This window comes from Pyrgilauda ruficollis, unplaced genomic scaffold (assembly GCF_017590135.1).
Source record: "Pyrgilauda ruficollis isolate IOZ18807 unplaced genomic scaffold, ASM1759013v1 scaffold156, whole genome shotgun sequence".
Taxonomy (NCBI): domain Eukaryota; kingdom Metazoa; phylum Chordata; class Aves; order Passeriformes; family Passeridae; genus Pyrgilauda; species Pyrgilauda ruficollis.
In genome coordinates, this window is record NW_024514321.1 from 221,989 (window position 1) to 230,897 (window position 8,909).

Here is an 8,909-nt window from a genome sequence, read left to right on the forward strand (position 1 = left end):
CCGCGCTCCGAGCGGAGCGGCCTCGGGCGGGGAGCCCCGCACTGCGCACCGGCCCCGCTCCCGCAACGGGAACCCCCCGAGCGAGAGGGGCCCGCCGCCCGCCGCGGCACGTCCGGGCGGCTGCGAGGTGCGCGGCGGCTCCGGGGCACCTTCCCCTTCTTCCCGTGACTAGGAATCAACCCTCATTAACTATTTACTCTTAGTAATAATTTATGCCACGTATGAATAAACAAAAATAAGTTCTGAGGTATGATACAGAAACCTGCGCCGTTCCTCGGCTTCTTGCATGTCCTTGCTCAACTCCCTTAACTGTACTTTAAGCCTCTAACGTGTAAAAGGGAGGTAAAGTATTTAAAGATACTCGTGAGCCATATGAGAAACTGCTCTGATAGCTGTTCTAAAACCTGTCTTCAAGTACTCCTTCTCTCCAGCCTTTTAATTTTGCTTGGTGCTTGGCAAGGAGCACACTACCACATGCCTCTGTTATATGCAATACTCTTCCCTGCAGAACACCTGATTTCATTTTGAAGGACAGTTTACTGGCCCCAGATGATGTTCCCACCCTGCTGAAGAGCAGACTGAGATTTCCAGTTGATCTACCGTTGCAAGCCCCAGGATCATCCTCTCTTCTGCTTTCCCTCATCGTGATTTTGTGCTGCACAGTGCAAATTCCAGCCATCTTCAATGTTAAATAAAAAGCTGTACATTTGCACAAAGTTAGGATGGCACCATAAAAATCATGCCCATCTTAGGGGTGCAGTTGGATTCATACACATTTACATTGGCAAGAGCAAACAGTCTGACTTGTTGCCTAATTACTTAATTAGTGAGATATCTGGAAACAGCTGTTCCTGGCTGCCAGCAAGGTAATGCACTCCAGGAAACCTCTGGGGTGGCCACTCAGAAAGCACTTCAGTAATTTATCTCCAGTGTGTCGAAACAACTTTTTTTTCTTCAAATGTAACTTGCAGGTTCTTCCCTTTGGCTAGGGTGCCCCGCTACCAGGCACTGGGTGAGAGGAGGGGTACACACATGGTACACAAGAGTGTGTGGCTATGCACAGATATTCTATATAACCATAGCAACAGGAGAAAGAGGCAATGGTACCTCAGCATGTGAAGACACACCCCTCTATTCCCTCCTGGTGACATCAGGGTTCTGCATAGCAGTTACTATCTGATTTCAGAGATTACTTTTTGGGGAGCAGTTCTGTATATCCAATTCCTGTTCGTTTAGATCTGTTTGTGCTTATCTGGTAGTAAAACCAGTTTCTATCTAGACACCAAATTGAATCTAATTCAAGTTTTCAATTTTCCACTTGATGCAGTGTCTGAAGTGGATATATAATTTAAACTGGTAATAGATTCTCAAAGTGATCTGTTTAACCTAAGCCTGGATTAAATGCTGTTTATAAAAAAATTATTGTGGGTACGTGCAAAAATTTGTGTCATGTAAAGCACAGTTTCAAACACATCTGGAGCAATCTCATGGAAAAGAATATCCTAACCATTACACAAGCAGCTTGGTAAAAAGTGCTCTGAAAAAAGCTGGTCCCACAGTTGTAGCTCTTCCTATAGTCCAGCTCAATGCCCAAATGATCACACATTTGGAGAGCATTTGGAGACCACATATGTTCAGCTGTTCATATGGAGAAAGGACAGGACAAGTGGATGGAAAACAAAATATTCCCTTCTTGCAGCCAACACTATTCTTATACCTCCCCTAATGGCAACAAAATAGCTCCCTTTATCACCAGGAAATATGACTTTCTGATATGTTCTTATGGGAAGTATAAATAGCTGAAAAGCCTGACTTCCAAGTAAGAATTAAAACTGTGTTCCTGAGTATTCATAGCAATTTTTTTAAAAAAAATCTGAAGGTACTTCTGTAAGAGTGAAGCATTTGTCCTGGAAACTGAGCTGGATTTCAGCTCAGATAATATTCCTGTGAATGTTGTTCTTACACTCTCCATTGGTCATTGAATTCATCTTGGTTTTGACCTAAATTATTGTGGAGTTGCTAACTGTGTGATGTTAAACTGTTAGTCCTGCCAGCCACAAAGCTTATGACATTTTGTAGTCTGAGGAAGGATTTTTGAGTAGGCCCAATGTCTCTCTGAATAGTTGTAAGGCTGTCTGCATGCCACAGCTAAAATGCAATTAAAAACACTGCTACTGCAAGGGTGTGTGCAAATCCTGGGAAACAGCAGTGCTTCCACCTGGGGAAAAGAGGAGAGGAGAGGGAAGGGGAGGGGAGCCCAGCACTTGTAGCTCGTGGGGTAGAAAACCTCCCCGATTCACAAATTAGGCTCGCGTCCTGGAAAGCCTGGCTCCACGGGGACACGCGATCCACAGGAGCAAAGTTTGCTTGGCCGCCAGTAGAGGGCAAGAATTAGCAGCAGCACTTACACCTGAGCACTGTGAAGAATAGGTGGAAAGGAAGGGGGGATTACTGTATGCCGTGTTTGCCTTAACCACTGACACTTGTAAAGGACTATATAATCTGTTCAGCAGGCTAAAAGTACCCGCTTTAGGGTTTACAACTGCATAACTAACAAATCCATTAGAGTGAAGCCTTAAGAAGAAAAAAAATTTGTCTACTTCTGTACGCAGTCATGGAGCAATACTTACTGCTCTTTTTTATTATTATTTTTAATTCCCAAACACACAGCTAATGTTTGAAGACTGAGAATCTAAACTAAACTTTACAACTGATGAATCCATTTGGTATAAGATGTACCCTTCAACCTCCATGTTGATCATAGGAATTTCAGCACCAAAAGAGTAAAATAATTTCAGACTAAACACATCTGTAAGCAGTGTAGTAGAACATGTGCCTATCTTCCAGCTGTTAAGTAACACACATTGGTTTAAATTGTGGCCATGGTCAGTCCATACAACCAAGTTAAAAGGACATGGATTTTTATCTGTCCCCATGAATTTTAAGATTTGATGGAATGGATGCCTAATGGTGACAGCAAATTACTGTCTCTTACTCCCAAAATCAATGTGTTCTACCATTGACTTACACTGTGTGACTCTGGGAGTGTGACATATTCCATATGCCTCAGTTTTTCCTCCTGAAAAAGGCATTAATGACACTCAACTTTCTCTCAGGACCCTCATGATGCTCTCTGGTAACTTCAGACTTCCTCAAAATGAAATCTGCCTGCACAGGTAAAGTGCAAAGAATGACTTTAGTCTTCCATCACCACGTCCTACCACCTCCTTTACCCACGCATGCACATTTCAGAGAAACAGGAGCTTAAAGACAGAACAAAGTGAAACATCCTGCCACTCAGCTACAGAGCAGTCTTCAGGTTCAGACCCTCTCCTGGAAGAAATCGTGCTCTTGGCACCAGTATCTCTTGTGATGCCGCTTTTGGTGACACATCGGGACATCGTGCTTCAGCTACTGTATTTGGGGAAAGCTTCTCAAAAGCTTGTGTCTGCCAACAGTGAAACAGGCTGGACCAGTACCATTCCCATAGCAGGCTGGGAAGGGAAGAACCTGCTTTCCAAATCAGTGCTGTGGCACATGGCCTCACCACATGGCAGGAATTCAAACACAAGGTACAATAACACCAGAAACTGTTCCTTACACTTTCCTTCTTCACTTGCTCCTCCTTTCAGCCTCCCATTTTCATCTCCAGCAGATATGAACCTCTCTTGTTTTTAACAGTTTAATAACCTTTGGGATAATTGAATTGATAGGATAAGAAGGATTTAAACAAATCCAGTTGGTCCTCTGTTAAGCAATCAATTGTTCCACAAAGTACAGAACACTCAATAGTTAAGAAACCAGCCATTTAAATGATACTTGTTTCTGCAGCTGTGCAACATCCCCGTTTCCCAGGAGGGCTGTTTCCAGTTGCTGCTCAATGTTTCTAACAATCAAATGGATCAATTCTGAAGACACCTTAAGTCTGTGTGTTAAGTAAGAATGATGCTTGTGGTGTGTGTTGGGTGGAGAAGGAGGTGGTGGAAAAAGAGACATTTCATTCACCAGAGAAATTTATGTCATTTCTGTTTAAAACACGAGATATTTATTTAGAGCCTTTAGAGCCCATACATTATTGAATAATTTTAATTTATCACATTCAAATATATTAGGCAAGTATATAATACAATAAATTGCATTTGTACACATAAATACAAAATTTGAGGTAGGGCCTCAAGAATAATGATTTCTGAAATTAACAACATACAGCAACATAATATGTTCTACATGAGATACATATGATGCATTCTTTGTAACAATATATCTTTTGCACATACAGCTAATGACAAAGTTGTAATCATCTGGTTAGGGTACAAATCTTTATCCATAGGCAGCAGTACCCCATCGAATGCCTGTAAATATATATATATATATATATACATATATATACATATATATACATATATATATATTTAGATTTATATTTATATATGACATTACGCAAGTAATTAAGATTTAACCCATCAGCGATGGGTCAGTAATAAAGTGCCATAGGACACAGGGAGCAAATTCTCAGCTGGTGTAAATGGTCACAGCTCCAGACAAAGCTGTGACAATTTATGCCAGCCAAGCATCTACCTTACAAGGTAATACTACCCTAATACATAGGACAGATAACATGTTTTAGTCAATTTTCCTAACAATGGAAGATAGCTATAAGGCAAATGGTTTCCTGAAGATGTATTTAAATGTTGTGGGCAAATAAAATATTGCAAGCATTAAGATCCAACCTAGTTCTCACATTATGATACACCCCTCAGGAAAACCTTCTCTCTTTGGTGATAGGCTGCCTGAGGGTGACAAAGGCAGAAATCCCAATACCTCTCCCCTCCTGCCTCAAGTCACCCACCTGAGCCCCTCAGGAATCTCAAGCTCTGACCATCTCCCAGGTACCTTGTGTGCACACCACCTAACTGCAAACCGAGAAACACGTGTTTCTTACAGCAGAGCAGAGAAGCTTTCTGAGATGCTTCTGGTGGCAAAGCTCTGCTGTCTGCAGCCCACAGTCCCTACCAGTCTGTCCTGGATTGCAAGAAGAAGTGGAGCTGCAGAATAAGAAACCAACAGGAGACCAATGAGTGCTATACATAAACACTGCTTTAACACAGGCAAAAAGAAATCCTATTATCCAAACAAACAACTGTACACAATAAAAAGACCAAAGATATTTAAAATCAATCGGGTGTTGGAATTTGATGGTAAGAGATCATCACACAGTGTATCAGAAGCAATGGTCTTCAGTGTGGAGGCACGTCTAATGTGGTCATTGGAGAAGAAATTAATCAAAAGATTACTTGGACTCAATTGATACATCATATAAAGACAATCCAAGTCTTTCTCAATTAAAGGTCATTTTGTTAAACCCTTCTTTTGGAAACAAAGTGCTGCCTTGTCTAGCTGAAACACAGGTTTTGAACATTGCATATTAAAAACACTAGGAAGACCCCAAAGAATTTGAAGATGGCAAGCATTTGCATTAGGTATAATCTTTAATGCATACAATAATGCATCTCAGCTCATCCAGAAATTCAATTTAATTTCAAAGAAAAAATATGCATCATAGTTTCACCAAATTTAAACATTTTTTACTCACAAGATAGATAGATCTTAAAGTACATATATCACATTTTTACTAATATGGCTTTTTCCCCTCCTTTTTTTTTCTTTTAAAGATCTTTACTGTTATGCTATTAGTTACTAAATTTATTTTTAGAAAATTATCAAAGTACATGCAAACTTTCCTTAGAACATAGTAAATGAAGTGCATTCCCAAACTTCAAGGTAATTTCTAATTTAAAGAAGACACTGCTGGTTAATTTAATCTCAACTTTCAGATTTGGACAGTAAAATACTTTAGAAAAAGTCTCATGTGACCAAAATAAAATCCTGCCTTTCACATATAGTGAAAACTTCACATCTTCTGTGATTTTTGTATGCATTTCTCCCCTTTTCCAAAGGTTTTTGCAAGCCTAGCAGTGGGGTCAAAGCTGAAGACAAAGATCAGCTAGCAAAAAAATCACAATCATCTGTTTACAGAGTTTCAAATTCAAGCCTAATCCTGTGCTAATGACTTAGCAGGCACAGGAACAACATCTAAATTAAAAGCAAGCAGATTAATTACATAAATCATGGAAAGCAATTCAGTTGCAATTTCATATGCAGTCTGGTTTGGTAATCCAAGCCAAAAGATATCACATCCCAGCAGTATTCCTTCAAATGATATCTCTTTCATAATTCAGGTCGGCAGTAACTGACACCCTTACACTGAGGGAACTCCATGGCAATGTGCAATCCCAGTTCCAAGGCATGCCTTGACACAAGCCAGTGAGTGAAAGGATTCAGTACTCTCAAACCATTTGACTGTGCTTTCTCTTTTTCAAAGAGGACCAAACCTACAGATATATGTTGTTGTTTTTAAAATGACAGTAGTAGTGAAGACAAATTGACTTGGACTCCAAAAATCAAACCAAGATGCAAGAGAATATTGGTTAAGAGAGACCCAGAGTGATTTATCCTAACAGAAACACATAATTCCCAAGAGAGGTGCTGACTTAGGTTCCTTTTGCACCCAGGGAAGGTACCTCGGCCCCAACCAGACGTGGAAATCAAATTTCCAGCTCATCCTTATGGACCTTCATGAGGCCAAACAGAGCCCAGCTTCTCAAACCTGCCTCTGTCAGGAAAGTAAATGCCAGAAGTAAGAATAACAAGACTTTTATTAAAACAGCAGGCAAGGCTGAAGCAAGGGGAACAGCTTTAAGGCAGAGCAGCTTGCAGGACGGTCCTGTCCTGCTGCTGTGTGAGACAGGAACCAACAAGAGCCCATGGAGCGGAGATTCAGGGGTCAGTGTAAAATATTGTGGAACCTGCCCTCCCTGTCCTGCTTGACAACCCCTGATAGTGCTTCACTTGCTCTGTGTGAGAATTAAAGATCTCCAGCAGTGCCTAGAACTGGCAACACTAATTGCCCTGTGAAAGAGGAAGTTCAGCAAAATGATTAATATATTTCATACACATATATATATACACACACACAGACTTTAAGGTTTAGTTTTCTGTTTTCTTCAACAGGATGAAAACAACACACCTACTGATCTATGGACACACATGAACTGAGGATTTACCTGAGACCCTGTAATATGACGACAGACTGACAAAAAAACAGGATAGAAAGTCCCTTGGAAGGAAAGAACATTTACAGACTACTATAGCAGTGTCTGTGGGGAGGAAAAAACTGGCTAAACTACTAAGCTCATCATTTCTACACTGATTGGTAAGATATTTATAGGGACATAAAACATCACTAGCACACACTACATGAACACTGATCACTGTTAAAAAATATCATATATGTATGTATAGGATATAACAAGATAATAAAGGTTAAGTTTTGCCAATTATTGAAGATATATTTTTCTCCCTCACTCTAGTGCATTTACAATAAGTTGGGCTAATTTTCTATTTAAGTAAATAAATGTACTCTTTAAAAGCTCTATTTTTTTACTCTGTCCAATAGGTAACAAAACTATTTAAGTCTAATATTCCTATGAGTGCATATATCTGATTTCTAAAACGTAATGATTTAGGATGCCCTACTTACTATGCAATGCTATGATGGCCCTCTACTAAATTGTCCTTTCCCCCCAACCCTTGCATTTTCTATATCTAATGTTGCATCTGTGTGGATGACTGCAGTGGTTAGTTATTGTGGATTTGAGTATTTTTATTTAATGAAAATATTTTAATGAAAAAAATACCCTATGCATGTTTCAGAGAGAATACTGCTTTGAAGAATTTACGTGCCATATATATAATATATAGACAAGTGGGGTCCTGCTATTTCCCCGTTGGTTGAAAGAGAAGAATACACCATCTAAAGGTTATAGGTTATATAAAGATGCTAATAGGCAAATGAACAGGGAGTCACAAAGTTGAACAGCACATCCAACAACTGTTTTCAGGTGGTAACTAGACTACACTTACCACTGTAAGAATACAAAGTTAGGCACAAATTATATGATGGCTTTTTGAGGAGATACTGTAAACAAAAGCAGAGAAACAAGGAAAAATATATTCAGAGTACTGAAGCGAGGTGAGTAAAATCAGAGTTGCATTGGCATGGAGCAAGTTGTCTGATACTTTGTATAACTGAGGCATTCCTAGTTCAAATGACAGATATCAAATTATCAAAAGAAACATATGACAGGACTTTAAACAGTGATGCCCATATAGCTCATTCTGACACCATTTCCAAACCACTTCTATACTCAAATGGGGTTTAGCCTCTCAATTGATCATTTTTACAAACTTTGTTCTTATTTTTCTCCAAATGGATTATTGTGTTTCTGTTCTCATCCCATATATTTCTTCCTGGTGTGCTGTTTCAAGTGTCTCCACTTGTTTAAATAACATAACAATCCCTCCAAGTTAGTATAAATCATAAAGGAAGTGTGCAGACATGATGGGTCCAGGTTGGCTGTCAGTGTAGGAGAAGCAACCCCATTGCTACAAGAGACTTATGCTGGATTTACATCAGGACTACAGGAGATCCCATTCTTTGCCCACTTCCATCATATTTGAAGGATGAACCTTTCTTGGAATACACTGGTAGCAAAATCCTAGTCCCATCACAGCCACCTGTTAACAAAGGGTGCTTGTGGGAAGTGGGTCAGACTGCACACCTCATTTCCTCTAAAGACATTTTGGTTTGGTTTTGTTTATTCCTACATCACCTGACAATACCTGATTATGTCACCTGTCACACACAGGGCTTTTTCTGTGTCACTGGGTACAGAACATGTCACAGGCATCACCTACACCTGGAAGTGGTCTCACTAGGCCTCCCCTATGGCATGCAACAATAAGTCCCGATTTCCTAAGCAACCACTTTCAGGCACTGCGGAAAAGAA